Source organism: Pelodiscus sinensis, chromosome 5 (assembly GCF_052426305.1).
Source record: "Pelodiscus sinensis isolate ZL-2025 chromosome 5, ASM5242630v1, whole genome shotgun sequence".
Lineage (NCBI taxonomy): Eukaryota > Metazoa > Chordata > Testudines > Trionychidae > Pelodiscus > Pelodiscus sinensis.
In genome coordinates, this window is record NC_143056.1 from 18,673,820 (window position 1) to 18,691,050 (window position 17,231).

A 17,231-nucleotide genomic window follows, 5' to 3' on the forward strand; every position below is an offset into this window, starting at 1 on the left:
GGATGTAGAACCATGTTCTGAAAGTGTCCCTAGGGTCTGTTTTCCAGATGCTAGGAATGGACAACAGGGAATGGATCACTTGATGATTACCTAATGATTCCGTTCATTTCTTCTGAAGCACCTGGCATTGGCTACTGTTGGAAGACAGGATACTGGGCCATATGGACCTGTGGATTAACCCAGTATGGCCATTCTTATGTTCACTTAGGAGCTCTGATTTGCATGCCTCATGCACCCAAAACTCTACCTTGAAATCAAGGGGAGTTGGGGCAGTATAAGGTATCAGAGAATCAGAGAATCCTAGGGCTGGAAGAGACCCCAGGAGCCACCGAGTCCAGCCCCTGCCCCAAAGTAGGACCAACCCCAACAAAATCATCCCAGCCAGGGCTCTGTCTAGCAGAGACTTAAAAACCTCTAGGGATGGAGATTCCTCCACCTCCCTAGGTAACCCATCCCAATACTTCACCACCCTTCTAGTGAAATAGTTTTTCCTAATATCCAACCTAGACCTCTTCCACTGTGACTTGAGACCATTGCTCCTTGTTCTGTCATTCGTCACTACTGTGAACAGCCTCTCTCCATCCTCTTTGGAATCTCCCTTCAGGAAGTTGAAGGCTGCTATCCAATCCCTTCTCACTCGTCTCTTCTGCAAACTAAATAAGCCCAAATCCTTCAGCCTCTCCTGCTAGGTCAAGTGTTCTAGCCCCCTTATCTCATTTTGCTTGCCCTCCGCTGGACCTTTGATATGCAGGACCAAATCTTCTGTCACTAAAATTAGGCTCCCTTGCAAGATACTGGGCATTTTCTACCGTCAATCAGGCTGAAAATGCCAGATGGTCAGTCAGCCTCTTTCATTGTACTTGTGTATTTGCATCTGTGATCCAGACCAGCATCCAAAAGGGGAGGTATAAGTGGATACTAGATAATGGGGGGTGGGGGAGGTGGGCAATTGAGCAGCTACACACCTTTAAAGGGGTTCTGTATTAGACACTGGGTAAAACAGTTGAACTTAGTTCTTATTTTTTGAAGCAGTCCACCCCTTTCTCTGTGGAACACAAACAAAGATTCTGCATTCTCATTATATTCCTAGAGTGTATATATATCAGCTTTCAGAGAGAGCAATAATAATTTACCAAATGAATGGAAAGCTGAAAAACTGAAGTCTAAATATTGATCAACTCAGATCTTCAGCCAGTGTAACTCAGTGTGCTTCAGCGACGCTATTCTGGTTTACACCAGAAGAGGATCCAACCCCAAATTGGGAGGGTGGAGGAGAACAAACCGATTATTAATCCATTAGTACTTACTGGCTGAGCTACATCCATAAAATCTTGTTTTACACACATACTCCTGCAATTCCCCAGTAGAGATAATGAGATTACATGTGCAGTATTGTTCAAACCAGAAACTTGTCACATTCTAATGAGTTCCTTCTTTCTGCCCACAGATATAACGAAAATATCAGCCTTTTCCTCACCTACATAAGAGGTAGGCATTACCCATCGTGAACCTTCCGTATGCGCACACACATACACACACAGTAGTGTATGGAGAGACTCCATCTGGAGTTTTTCATCTGTCGCTTTGCATCACCAGGAATGTGACATGGTAACACAATGTGACACACACTGCATCAGAATGTGTCACCCAGAAACTTGAAAACATAGCATCACCTCACACCTGCAGGTAAGTTATTTTCAGACTGAAATGATTTTGTTTTTTTCCCATTTCCTTTTCAAAACTGGGAGGGCTTTGTAAGCCACTAATCAGTTACTTATTTCTGAGTGAATTCTTTTTTCTTTCTGTCAGTTGAGCTGCATATTTATAGACTTTATACTGCAAGACTTTAGATTTAAAATGAATGCACATGGGGGAAAAAAGATAAATATGACCAATTTCTGCTATATTTATATGATATTGGCTTCATAATACTTTACAGTGACAGTCTTGATCTGTTTATAAATCCTTGGATCCATATTCAAGGAGATTTTTGAATAAGACTATTTTAAATCCACCAATATTAGTAACATTTTTAATTGTTTACATTCATATTTAAAGAGACTAAAACTTTAAAGAAAAAAATACATGCCTAATCCTGAGCTATTTATCCAAATGCTACTGCCCACTAACCCCAACTGTGGTAGGTGCTGGAGTCATCTCTAAAGAAAGCAGAACCATTTTGATTTTTATGCACAGAATGCAAGCAATAGGGGCTTGCATAGGGAGACTTCTCTTCATGCCACTGTGCTTTGTTCCATGGTGACTTTACCCATCCGGGATTGTGGAACGGCAGACCAAGGGCGGAGCCAAATGGCACTCATTGGATGGACCTCTGTTGATCTATGGAGTTATGAGATACTAATCCTTGCAGTATCTATTATTGCTGCATGAATCCATAAACCTAAATCTCCTTGAAGGGCTGCAGAGGTGGTTCTGTTTCTACCACAGCCAGTGGGCTGGGGTAATAGATCTGGTGCACCTCACAGGTGTTCTGTACCAAGCTATTGGATTAATGAGCCATTATTTTCTTGGAAAATGAGAGAGACCAATTTTATTATTCTGAGAACCCCATTACTTGAATCATATAGTGTGGCATTGAAAACACAACTAGACAACGGGTTTTATGGGACAATACTGCATTTGTAGCAATTGAATTAGTTAACCTGGTAATTTTTTCCATCTCTAATTCCTCTGATTTTATAATATTAATTAAATATAGGAGAGGCTACTGAACATGCTATAGTAATGGAAAGATACAAAAAGACTCTGCAAACAGATTAACAACATCAAGGATGGTAGCTAACGGAGAGGGAAGAAGTCAGCAATGAGTCGCATGAAAATATTCAGCAGTAATAATTGGGATTAAGTTAGTAGAATTGTCTGATAACAGAAAACTATTGCCCTTGTAGAGCTATTACAAGAATAAATAATATAAAAGAATCATATGTTTGCATTCATACAAGATTTTGGTTGGGAGTGCATTCAATCACCCCCCATGAATGTCACCAGAAAAGCCAGCACTGGTCTCCAGTGTCATGGCTGATCAACAATACAATGGGCTTATCTATAACTGTCCAAAACCTGGTCCCATTGTAGCCAATCAGAATATTGTGATTGACTTCAGCAAGATAAAGATTTGGTCCAATATTTGTAATCTTACACAGTGAAAGTTACGAACTGCAGTTGACATTTTGTGGTTCACACCTTCAGAGGAATTATATAAGGCCTCCACCTTGTAAAACATTGAAACTCACAAGGCAGTACCTACTGTACCAGATGGTTCGGCCTTTGGTGGGTTTGAACTGGCCAGGCATGAAGAAAGTCATCATAAATAAAGGTGGCCGATAAAAATGCATTTAGAGGCAACCTGTAGATGAAATAATGAATGAAATTGCTTTTATATAATTCCAAAGCCTTTTAAGATCACATTTTGAAGCATTATAGTGGGAAAAAAATGTGCATGCATAGTAATAACATTGTCTTGCATTTTTATTGTTAGCCTTCTGCCATAAAGCTGAAATGTCTTCTGAGACATTTACTATCAGCCTCATAATGCCCTTATGTAAGAAGTAAGTACCATTGTGACCATTTTACAGGTGGAGAAACTCAAGCATAAAGTAACATTTACCCAAGGCTACAGTGAATGTCAGGGTCAAAACTGGGAATATAATTCAAGTCCTGACTTTCAGCTTCTTGCTCTAGGTGCTAATTTAAGAAACCATTCAGGAAGGCTGCTTAAGCATGTGCTTAACTTATATAAGGTGCTTAAATTAATGGGACTTATCCTAAACATGCTTAAAGTTAAGCAAGTGCTGAATAACTTTTTTTAAAAATTGAGGGCCTAATCCCTACACAACACAAAACATCTTCCCATAACTAACATACTCAGTTTGGGCATTATACTATTTTCATTTTAGAAAAAAAAACCTTTCTAGGCTGAGACCTGCAGTTCTAAATTGAACACTAGAAAGAAACAATGAGCTAGAGAAGGATTTTTAATGGAAGCACTGACAGGAATATGACCATATTGTTCTATTGACAATACAGCATAGCATAAGGTCACCCTCCAGAATCTTTTGTTAAGGTCACCACAGTTGTTAGTGAAGTTCACTGTTTCAGGAGAATCATTAAGAGAAAAAGTAAGTAAACCAAAAATAACTGAATGTCTTCTTTCATTGAAATAATCTTTAATATAAAGTTTTTCACAAAGAATTTTGTCACAAGGCATATGACAGATAGCTGAAAGAACAGAGTGCCTCAAAGAGCCAGTGAAGCTATTAATTGCTTTAAAAATAAAATAAAATAATCATAAGCCAAATTGCCTCCCATCAAGACATCAGAGAAACCAATTTAATTTTTGTAATATAAGACAACAATGAATATTAAAACTCATGAGAGAATAAATTCAGCCACTTTGAGGAGAATGTAAGTGCTACATATATCATGTCAAAAATTACTATATGAACTTCAAAGCTATGCACCAATTCAAAATCTGATTTAACAAACTGTTCTTATTAAAGTCAGTTGGAAAGCTTTCCATTAAAAAAACAAATGAAATCTTAACTGTATATGAGATAAATATTTTTCTTTCAACACCTAAGCAGAATGCATTAACAAGCAATGATCTAAATTATGTATTAAACTGAATTACTTTTTATTACTTCATTTCACTGATGGTGACATGCTTAACTTCACTTTTATGAGTTTCAGTTTTGATGCTACCTGTTTCTCAACTTTGATATCAACTAAAAAGAAATTGGTTACAAGGATGTTTGTACTTGAGGAGGAGGGCGGCTCATAACCTGGAAGGGAGGGGGAATTGGAGTGGCATGGGGGACAGCTGGATGTGCCACCTCAGGTGAAGGGACCTTGTCGGAATTGGGGTTGGGTGGGTCCTGGGGCCACAAAGGGGACAGAAGAGGGGGCTAGAGAGGGGTCAGGGATGGCAGGGGGAAGGGGCATGGGCATCACTTGGGGAGGAGGCGTGGGCATTGCTTGAGGAGGGAGAAGAGGCATTGCTTGTGGTACAGGGTGAGGGGGAATGGGCATAGCGGGGGGGCAGCAGGGTGGTAGGCAGAAGCAGCGACCACTGCCGGGTGTGCCATCATGTCATGCATAATGGCACACATGCTATCGCACTGCTGCATGAGCTGGTCCCACGCACAGTTCCGCCACTCTGCGTCCTCCCGCATCTTCTGCACTGGGGTATGCTGCATGTTGCGCAGGATGCTGACATGCTACCACATCAGGTCTTCCTGGGCCCTGGTGTGCTTTCGGGTACCCCGGGCTCTGGCAGGTGGCTCAGGTGGCGTGGCTCGCCACTCAATTCCAGCTGGTCCAGCTGTGGAGAACACAAAGAGGGAGAGGCGGTCAGTCATCCATGCAGACACTGTCCCTGAGGCTGTGCCCTCCTCTGTGAGCAGCGACCAACAATCCTTGGGCCAGAGGAGGGGGATGTCCCGGGAGCATGGCCATGTGTGGGCTGCACAGCAGGCCCTGCCTCACAGGGGCCACAAGGTTCCTAGGGGATCATGCTGCCCGTTTCCCACTCACCCCGCCCCCCCGGATCATGGACAAGCAGGCAAAGGGCTTGTCCGGCCACAGTGGGATCTCCCCATGGGCAGCAGAGGAGGCAGAGCAACCTGGCTCTCCCTGGGATCCACACAGACACCTGTGCCTGGCAGCGCTGTCTCAGGGAGCAGGTGGTGCCTCACACATGCAGGCATGCCTGTGTGCTGTATGCGGCACTCCTGAGTGTGTCTGGGGTCGTGCCTGAGCCCTTGTGGCTAGCCTGCTTCCAGCCATGGCAGGTAATGGGAGGGCCCTCCTCCCCTGGGGCCAGACGTTTGTGTGGCCTCCTCTGAGCCTGAGAGCAGGATTGCGTCCATGCTCAGGGGCTGCCTGCTGAGTCCGCATGGTGCACACTAACTCTGCACATGGTTCCGTATGCACAGACTGCAGCACGATGTCCAGCCTGAGCAAGCTGAGTGATGTTCACACCTCTCTCCCCCTCTGCACCCGCTTCCCCCACCCTGTGTGTGTGACAAACTGAGAGCACTCACCTGAAGATCCCTCCCTGGCATCAGAGGATGCCTGGGAGACGTCCAGGCTCATGGGAACTGGCTCCAAGGAGAGTGTGACAGTGGCTGTGTTGTCCGCCTCCTCCTCCTCCTGCTCCTGCTCCTGCTCCTTCCCTCATCGTCCTCCTTTTCCGCCATGACCTCCGGCCAGGCAATGACAGGCATGTCGAGACCAGAGTCCACCACGATGGGTGGGGAAACAGCTTCTCCAACCCCAGGGTCTGGTGCAGCTCCTGATAGTAGGGGCAGCTATGGGGTCCTGCCCTGGAGCATGAGCTGCACTTGGTGGCCCTCACGTATCCCTGGCAGAGCTCTTTCACCTTACTCCAGAGCTGTTCCAAGGTCCAGGGTGGGTGTCCATGTTCTGCAAGGGGCTCAGCCATCCTACCATAAATGTCGGCGTTGCGGTGCTTGGAGTGGAGATCCTGGAGTGTCTCCTTGTCGCCCCACAGCTCGAGGAGGGACAGGATCTCCGCTCCAGACCTGGAGGGTGCCCGCCTCTTGGGTGGGTCCTGGGAGCCCTGCTCAAGCTCCTGGTGAGGGCCAGGGAGTTCTCGAGGGGCTTGTGGCTCTGCCATGGGTGAACAGGCATGTGGCAGGGAGAGCCACATGGTCAGGGTGCTGCTCCAAGGCCGGCTTCCTGCCACAAGGCTTGTCCAGGGTGCCTGCCGCTTTAAGAGGTGCCAGGAGACAGAACTATATTGTTGTGACTACTTCGGATGGGGTGGCCACCAGGGCACCTACGTTATTTCCTGGAGGCCTCTTCTTTCGAAAGAAAACCATTTTTCCCGTCCACACACGCCTTTTTCCAAAAGAGCTCTTTGGAAAAAGGCTTCTTCCTCATAGAAAGAGGATTATCGCTCTCAGAAAAAAACCTCTGTTCTTTCAGTTTTCTTTTGAAAGAACATGATTGCGCTGTGGACATAATTCAAGTATTCTCGGAAAAATGGCCCTTTTTCAGAAAAAACTCTGTAGTGTAGACATAGCCCCAGAGTTTGCAAAGAAATGAGTGCTAATGCATGATAGCTAATGCATTTTGCCTGTTGCCTGCCCCTACTGCATGGGACATTAGCCTGATATTTTTAAATTGCTTTGCATTTGTGGGCTTATCTCATAGCAGTTTATCACAGCTAAAAGTAATATATTTGAACTTGCCATTTTTTTAACATCATAACATAGGAGATGACTGGGAATGTGTTAACACTGAAGATGTGATCCCCATTGACACTGAGGAATCATGTTAGGGCTTCTTATGGTGTCAGAGTCACATAAAGGGGCTCTGGTGCAACAGAAAACCTAGAGCTCTTATATTCTGGAAAACTTTGTCGAATATACACAGCAAATGAATACCGTGTTAAAAATGTAGGGCAAATTCTTATTCATAGATTCCAAGGGCAGAAAAAAGTCCATCATTACTTTTCTATGATTTACTGCTGTCGGCTGCCCAGGACTGATAGCAAGGGTTTGTGGCTGACTTCAGGAACATGGGGCTAAAACCAGGGATGTCTGCTGTCAGCTGTCCAGTGAGTTACTCGGGCAGCTCTTTTAAAACTCTTGGAAGCAAGTTATCCAGACCTGGTGATTTTAAAGTATCTTACTTTAGCAGCTGCTGTTTAACATGATCCTGAGAGATGTCCTGAATGGAAATAATCTTATCAGCATCATGTGATAACAATACATAATCTGTATTTCCCAAATATAGAACAGAACTATTTATTGAGTACTTCAGTTTCTTCTGCATAAATCTAACATTTCCATTTAGCATTGGGCCAAAATTATTGTTAGAATTCTTTTTGTCCTTATTGTCCGTAACTCTGCTGGTCATAAATTGTTTTCATGTTCCTTTGTTTCCTTTATCAATTTTCTACAAATATATATCAATAAAACAGCTGACTTCACTTCATCACTTGTACTTCTTTTTCTGTGGACTTCCTACTTTTCTGAAGTCATCTATTATCTGTGAGATATTTCATGATGCAGTGAAATTAGTGCCAATATGAACCATTAACTTCATAAATCTAGCCAATCTTAGTATGATGTCTTGTGTCTTACCTCTGAAAAGATAGCACACCTTCCTGCTGCCCACTTGTCCCTCACAAAATGTTCTTAGGATTTTTATGGAATACTGAATCCCCAATAATAATTGTTTTCTTTGGATGGTTTGGCCGTGGACAAGCCAACGTTTCTTACAATTGGGCTGACCTGACATCCAAATGTATGTCCCATGCACTTCTTCCTTTCCTTGGACCAGATATGTCTAGTGTCTTCTGTGGTATTAATTGGAAACTTCTAGCTTTTAGGAATTCCTCCTGGTCATCTTCTCATCTGTCTGAAGCCATGAAGAATGGCAACATCATCTATTGCCTCTGTTGTATATGAACTGCCAGGCCTCCTCCCTGACTTCTTTTGTCTCTGACTCCTTAATGGCTAGCTCCTGTCTTCCTTGAACCTGGGTTATTGGTGTTTCCCAAACCTGGCTGAGAAACTCCTTGGCATCTTTGATTCTCAGAAACATTTCTATTCACTTTACCAGTCTAGGAACATTTTCCTCCAGTGCAGCCATCCACTGGAAGGTACTTCTGACTTCATGCGGGCAAGAAAACATGGCCCATCTCTTGCAGGTCATGGCCACTATTCCATCACTGGCCATATTGTAATCAGACATAGAGGTGAACCAGGATGGAAGGTCTCTCACACACTTTCTCCAAACTCCCTCCAAATCTGTCCTGTTGGCTACCTCTGTTCATAAATCTCAAGTTTACCTCTTTTATAGCTCTTACTGCTTCGCCCCTGCTTAGTGCTCTGCCCCTCACTATCAGGGACTTATTAATCAGTTATTAACTTCAAACAGTGAGGCTTATCAAAGCTCCAAGAATTGTGCCCTCATGACTTTATAAAGGCACCGAAGAAAGCTCCAAGAGTCAGAACCTCCTTGCCCTTACAAAGGCCTCTCTTCCCACTTACATTGGCATAGTTGCATTAACTTCATGTAGCTGTCTCTGATGGAAGTTTTGCCTGAATACGAATGGGTGGATTTGACTCAGTATCTTTTTAATTAATAGGGCCCCATCAGTGAACCAAGAGTACCAACACAAGGCTCAGCCCTGCTTGCACTGAAATCTTTTGTGAAATACCCATTGATTGACTTGCATAGGAAGAATATTGTGTTTGTGCTGAATGCTTATCTCCTGGGAACAAATCACACAATATTGTGTGAGTGTGTGTGTGTGTGTGTGTGTACATCAGAGTATGCTTTTTGTTTATTCGTTTGATGGATTTCTTTGAGTTTAAAGAAAGAAATTAATTTTACTTATTCCTCTGTGTGATCATTAGAAAAGCATTTAATGAACACTCTAAAACCCAACTAATTATCACAATGGCATTTAACTCTAAATAAAATTGACAGGAAGCAAGAATATGATACATATAATTTTGCACAGTTTATTAAAACACATTTATCACTTTTTCTCCTAGAGTAACCTGATCGTATTATTTGATGATAATTTAGCTAATATTTTTTCTCTGTGTTTAATATTTAAGTGGAGTTTACTGATATTAAAGTCATAATGCATTTTATGGAAATTACCTTGCATTCTAATTACTTTTCTTGGTGAAGAATAGTAAATAGAATTATCTCGTTATGCTTGTTGTAGATGAAAGCAAAGGAATATTTAATGATAAGAGATTTCTAACAGGAAGAATTTCATATTCACTTTTTTAAAAATTGAGTCTATTCTGCCATTAATGCATACACGCACATCTTCTGTAACTACTAATGGGAATGATACATGTGTAGCAATGATAGAACAAACCCCAAATAGCAAGTTGGATGCTTTTAACCTCAGAATTTCTCCTTTTTCTGTATGTTTTGGCTGTTCAAATCCAGTCTGAGGAGAGCTGGAACTTGTGAGCGGCTTGTGGTAAGCACGAAATACCAACAATGATGACCTTGAGCTACACTGTGCTTTTAGTAAATTAAATCACTTTGACTAAACTGCAAATTACTCCTAGCAAAAGATGAAATGTTTCTTTACATGTCAGCCCCTCGCCATTCTTTGCTGTTATTTTTATAGGAAATATATTTAGTACCATAAACAATTAAAGGACTGAGCTAATTTACATGCTAAAGGCCAAATTTTGGCTTTAGTAACAGTAGTGAAATCCTATGGATTGCTGTGGTTTGATAGAGAGTGAAGGGTAGAGTTAATCACTTTAAAGATTCGGATTCGATTAATGGTGAGTGTGAAGTTCAGAGTCAGTTCCGCTCGGAACTGGCTTGTCTATCTCTACTGCACAGTCTTTGCTGAGATATGAAATGGAGACTCTTTCCTGAAAAATAACTGGACTGTTAAGAAAACCCCCTTTTTAAACATCGGGGAAAGATCCTTTGCTTATGTACGTTCTTCTTGCTCCATTGCCATGATTTATAGGCCTTCACTAAAACTGTAACAATTCACACAGTGGAAGATCTGCCCCCAAGCAAGAGTACTGGAATTAGAAGTGCAGGGTGTGTGACAGCACCTCCCGGGTTGAAATGGTTTCCATCACATACAGGGTTTACAGTATGGTTCAATAGCTCCCAAAACCCCCCTATAAAAATTGTTCCAATACCACAACCCATAGGAACAATGGAAATATCACAAGCAGAACAGAAAATAAAGCAAAATAGAATGGAAAGAAAGAAAGAAAGAAAGAAAGAAAGAAAGAAAGAAAGAAAGAAAGAAAGAAAGAAAGAAAGAAAGAAAGAAAGAAAGAAAGAAAGAATCCCTGAATCTGGATGAAGCTCTAACATCACAAAATTTTGGGTCCATTGATGCATGATGAAATCAAGATATTGCAGGGCCATCTTCTTTTGTTTGACAGAAATACCATATGTTCTTATGAAATTATATTGTCAGGAGCATACTTCTGAGCCCCAGAGGCTTCACAAAAGGCAAACAGGTCATGAGGCACTGCAAAATTCATTATAAACTAAAGCAAAGAAAATCTCACTCCCCCATACCCTCACTCTTCAAGGTCAAATCCTCTTGAAACACACTAATATATTATCTAAGTTTACCACTGATATATTTGTTTTTACTTCTATAGTAAATGTAAGGTATCAGGAGAAGTTTTGACTTCTAATAAGGTGTCATCAACCTGGTATGGTTGAGAAAGTTTGTTACAGGACATAAGAGTTACCCCGTCTGTGCTACATCTGTTTAGCTTAGTTTTAATCAACATATCCTCAAACTATGTATCAGCACTAATAAAAACAAAATACTCACAAAAATATTTCACTCTTATGCTAAGGATCAGATTATCAGAGCAGCATCTTTAGAAAGGTCAATGTCTCATATAAAATTCTGGGTGGGAGAGGAAATAAAAGTAACGTGGAATGTCATTAATATTTACTGCAAATGCACTAAACCTTTCTGAGTTTAAGCTGCACATTTCTCCCTATAATAGATCACGTATCAAAAATGGATTAAATTCTGATTTGATTTCACTATTGTACACATTAAAAATGAATTTAATTTTAAGTGCCAAAATAAAATAAAGCTTCCGACATAGCGCTCAGATGTATGGCAAGTTTCATTAGCAATCCCACATCTTTTTTGTAAAAACGTCAGTGTTGTCTACTTCAGTTCCACAAAAGAGTGTAATCCCAGCAGTGCTGTATCTGAGGTGGGGCACAATGTGTGAAGCTAAAAATAGCCATGCATACATGGAGTCCAGGCTCTGAAATTCAGAGAAGCATGTGGATCTCAGAGCCTAGACTCCAGGCTGAAGGGGGAATGTCTACAGTGCTATTTTTAGTCCCACAACCTGAGCCTCTTGGACTAACTCAGTTGACCCTGGTTTTGAAATTCGCTGTGGGAGGGGGCGGAGCTTGTTGTGTTGCCGTACTCTGACAGTCCTTTAATTTACCAAACATTCACTAACCTGAAAGGCTCTCACCAGGGGTGTCTACACAGCAAAGTTATTTCTGAATAACAACCGTTATTCTGAAATAACTATGCGAGCATCAACACAGCAATTCTGTTATTTCGAAATAATTTCAAAATAATGGATGGCTTATTCTGACTTCTATAAACCTCATTCTCTGAAGAACAATGCCTATTCCGAAATAGCTATTTTGAAATAAGGCGTGTATAGATGCTCCACTTCTGCTATTTCAAAATAGCCCCTTATCAGACCCATTCTAAGTTATTCCTCCTGGGACTCTAAATCGAGATAGCACGTCTACATTAGGGAAGCCTGCCTCAGACTAATTTTGAGGCTTCCCTGCCATGTAGACGTGCTAATTCGAAATAAGCTATTTTGGAATAATTATTCCTGAATAGCTTATTCCAAAATAACTGTGCAGTATAGAAGTAGCCCCAGGAGAGACAAAAGTGAGCTGAAAGGGTTCCATCCATCTTACAGCATGCTTCCTCTCCAGTCTTGTGATCCAGTTTATATACATAGTATAGAAACAGGTGCGGGAATGTTTCTAAGGGCTCATAGAAGTCACCGGAAGTTTTGCCATTGACTTCGAAAGCAGCAAGATCAGGCTGCGAAGGGAAGAAAATTGTCATGCAGCTTTGTATCAAAGGCAAAGTCTTATTTTGGAGGTCACCATATGTCTCTAATTGAGAGCAAATAAATAAGTAATAACATTAACCGTCTGATTGGGTTATGGGCATTATTCGCTAGAGAATTTAAAGAATTTTGATGTGTTGACTTCAGCAAAGCAGAATCCTCTCAGGGCATCCTGACCATGTTGACCCTTTTCCTCTCAAATTATGTTATTCCTGAATAACAATTATGGAAATTAACTTATCAGTGCAAATTGATACATGGAGCTGGTGCTGCAGAATGAATAACTCTGTATTATTTTATTTTTTATTCCCCTTTGTAAGCCCATCATAGTGCAACAAAGAGGGAGTGACACTTTCATTAGTGTACAGGGACATTGAGGTTATGGATACTACAGAAACATTCAGCAACACGAACTTTGCACAAGAAATACCAAGGAAGGTTTAAATGCTACATGGGACTAGAACCAGGTGAAAAAATAGTAAATGTTTTTTTGTGAAAAAATAAATCAAGAAATTAGAAATCATTTTTTTTCCTTCAGGTTTGGAAAGGGAATGATTTTTTTAGAGATTCCATTTTGTGTGTGTGAATGTTTTAAAGAAAATAAATGTACATTCCAGTGGTCAGTTTCAACCTTTTTTTCCCTCTTCTATCCTTATTAACATCTAGCTACTCAATATGGAGGAGAGGAGGAAAAAGGGGAAGAATGGAGAGAGGGAAAGAGAGGCAAGGGAAAAATTAAAAATTGAAACCTGAAAAATGAAGCATTTTGGAGTTTGGTTAAAGACTGGAAACTGAATGAAGCCTGAGGCTTGCTGCCGCCCAGGAGATGGAATTCTTGTCTAAAAGCAGGTGGGTAAAGTCCTGGTGTGGATAATGTTATACAACTAGCAGCTAATAGAGATTCTCCTTAGAGGTCAGTTCATGTTTCAGTTCATGTTCACACTCTCTTTTTGACCACATATCCACATCCACCAAATAGGGCACGGTGTTTGTGTTTGGTTTTGCACATATATTGGAGAATGGGCTTTTTATTGCATGACTAGGAATGAACAAGAATACATTCTTCCTTTTACAAAAGCTCAGGCCTGCTAGCAGAAATTAGAAACAATGACATGTGACTTTTATGGTCAGTCACACACTATAAATAATAAATTTCAAATAGGCATAGTGAAGAGCTTCAAAAGGATCTCAAAAAAACTAGGTGACTGGGCAACAAATTGGCAGATGAATTTTAAAGTTGATAAAAGCAAAGTAATGCATATTGGAAAACATAATCCCAACTATACATATACAATAATGTGGACTAAATTATCTGCTACCACTCTAGAAAGAGATCTTGGAGTCATTGTGGATAGTTCTCTGAAAACATCTACTTAATGTGCAGCAGCAGTCAAAAAAGCAAACAATATTGGGAATAATTTAAAAAGGGATAGAGAGTAACACAGACAATGTTTTATTGCCTCTATAAAAATCTATGGTTCGCTCACATCTTGACTATTACATGCAGATATGGTTTCCTTGTCTCAAAATAGATATCTTGGCCTTGGAGAAAGTTCAGAAAAGTGCAACAAAATGATTATGGGTATGGAAAAGCTGCCATATGAGGAAAAATGAATAAGGCTGGGACATTTCAGGTTAGAAAAGCGAAAAGATGGATATGACATATAAAATCATGACTGGTTTGGAAAAAGTAAATAAGCAAAAGTTATTTGCCTGTTCCCATAATACATGAACTAGATGTCAATAGGTAGCAGGTTTAAAACAAATAAAAGGACGTATTTTTTCATACAACTCACTGTCAGCCTGTGAGAACTCCTTGCTAGAGAATGTTGTGAAGACCAGGATTTTAACAGGGTTCAAAAAAAGAACTACATACATTCATGGGGGTTAAGTTCATCAATAGCTATTAGCCATGATGAACAGGAATGGTATCTGTAGCCTCTGTTTGTCAGAAACTGGAAATGGGTGACAGAGAAGGAATCTCTTGATGGTTACCTGTTCTGTTCATTCCCTCTGGAGCATCGGGTATTGACCACTGTTGGAAAACAGGATATTGGGCCAGATGGACCTTCGATCTGACCCAATATGGCCATTCTTATGTTTTTATAGGCTACGTCTACATTGCGCATTCTTGCGCAAGAAGATATGCAAATGAGGCGTGGCAATGAATATGTGCATACCTAATGAGCCGCCATTTTTGCTCAAGGGGCTTTTGCGCAAGAAGGAGCATTCTATACTGCTTCTTCTTGTGCAAAAGCCCTCTCTTCCACAAGAGCCATTCTGCCGCTTATTTTCAATATAGACTGCTCCTTCTTGCGCAAAAGCACCTTGTGCAAAATGGCGGCTCATTAGGTATGCAAATAAGGCACGGCGCTATTCATCGCCACGCCTCATTTCATAGAATCATAGAATACTAGGACTGGAAGGGACCTTGAGAGGTCATCGAGTCCAGTCCCCTGCCCTCATGGCAGGACCAAATACTGTTTAGACCATCCCTGATAGACATTTATCTAACCTACTCTTAAATATCTCCACAGATGGAGGTTCCACAACCTCCTTGGGCAATTTATTCCAGTGTTTGACTACCCTGACAGATTAGTCGCAACCCCTCCTAGCTTGGTATCATCTGCAAATTTAATAAGCATACTTTCTATACCAATACCATATCCAAGTTTCCTGTTTCTGTTTCTCCCTTCTCACTGACCAGTGGGCCTACCCTCTCCTTGGTCTTCCTCTTGCTTCTAATGTATTTATAAAAGGTTTTTTTGTTTCCCTTTATTCCCGTAGCAAGTTTGAGCTCATTCTGTGCCTTCGCCTTTCTAATCTTGCCCCTGCATTCCTATGCTGTTTGTCTATATTCAACCTTTTTATTTGTCCTAATTTCCATTTTTTATATGACTCCTTTTTTATTTTTAGATCATGCAAGATCTCGTAGTTAAGCCAAGGTGGTCTTTTGCCATATTTTCTGTCTTTCCGACACATCGGAATAGCTTGCTTTTGGGCCCTTAACAATGTCCCTTTGAAAAACTTCCAACTCTCCTCAGTTGTTTTTCCCCTCAGTCTCGATTCCCATGGGACCTTACCTATCAGCTCTCTGAGCTTACCAAAATCCACCTTCCCGAAATCCATTGTCTCCGTTTTGCTGTTCTCCCTTCTACCCTTCTTTAGAATTGTGAACTCTATGATTTCATGATCACTTTCGCCGAAGCTGCCTTCCACTTTCAAATTCTCAACCAGTTCCTCCCTATTTGTTAGGATCAAATCTAGAACAGTTTCTAGGTAGCTTTTTCAACCTTTTGAAATAAAAAGTTGTCTCCAATGCAGTCCAAGAACTTCTTGGATAGTCTGTGCCCTGCAGTGTTATTTTCCCAACATATACCTGGATAGTTGAAGTCCTCCATCACCACCAAATCTTGGGCTTTGGATGATTTTGTTAGTTGTTTAAAAAATGCCTCATCCACTTCTTCCACCTGGGTAGGTGGCTTGTAGTAGACTTCTAGCATTACATCACCTTTGTTTTTAAATCCCTTATAGCCTAACCCAGAGACTCTCAACACTTCTGTCTCCTATATCCATCTCCATCTCACTCCAAGTGTGTTCATTTTTAATGTATAAGGCAACACCTCCTCCCTTTTTTTCCTGTCTATCCTTCCTGAGCAAGCTGTACCCTTCCATACAAACATTCCAATCGTGTGTATTATCCCACCAAGTTTCTGTGATGCCAACAATGTCATAATTGTACTTATTTATTAGCACTTCCAGTTCTTCCTGCTTATTTCCCATAGTTCTCGCATTTGTATATAGGCATCTAAGATTTGACCTTGCCTCCCAGTTTTGCCCTGACCCTCCTTTCTCTCTGCCATTGTAGCCCATGCTCCCTCCCATTTCCAACCCATCTCCCAGGTCTCCATGTTCTCCACTTACCTGTGGGCTTTGCTCACCTGTCCCCGTCGAACCTAGTTTAAAGCCCTCCTCACTAGGTTAGCCATTCTGTATCCAAATGGGGTCTTCCCCCTCCTCGTAAGGTGGACGCCATCCCTGTTTAGCAGTCCTTCCTGGAATAGCATCCCATGGTCGAGGAAGCCAAAGCCCTCCTGGCAACACCACCTTCGCAGCCAGGCATTCACCTCCAGGATGCACCTGTCTCTGCCCAGGCCCCTACCTTCGACAGGAAGGATCGAAGAGAATACCACCTGCTCTCCAAACTCCTTCACCCGTACTCCCAGAGTCACTCTTGATCCGCTCAGTGTCACACCTCACAGTATCATTAGTGCCCACATGGATGAGTAGCCTGGGGTAGTAGTCAGAGGACTGGATAATCCTTGACAATGCCTCCGTAACATCTCGGATACAGGCCCCCGGCAGACAGCATACCTCCTGAGATGAAATGTCAGGGCGACATATGGGTGCCTCCGTCCCCCTCAGAAGAGAGTCTCTGACCACCACTACCCTACGTTTCCTATTCACAGAGATGGCAGCAGACCTCCCAGCCTTGGGGGTACGGGGCTTCTCCTCCTCCGGTGTAGAGGGTGATTGCTTATCTCCTGTATAAAGAAGAGCATAATGGTTTCCTAGTACCACGGCAGG

General features: G+C 41.8%; 1 long non-coding RNA gene across 1 annotated transcript; it reads left to right on the forward strand.

Annotated features, from left to right (window-relative positions):
• Window positions 1–1,504: 1,504 nt before the first annotated feature.
• LOC142828950 (uncharacterized) lies at window positions 1,505–14,664 on the forward strand. The gene is made up of 3 exons (XR_016349557.1): window positions 1,505–1,686; window positions 9,967–10,000; window positions 13,311–14,664. It is a non-coding gene; the product is annotated as an uncharacterized LOC142828950 (long non-coding RNA).
• The last annotated feature ends 2,567 nt before the right edge of the window (window positions 14,665–17,231 follow it).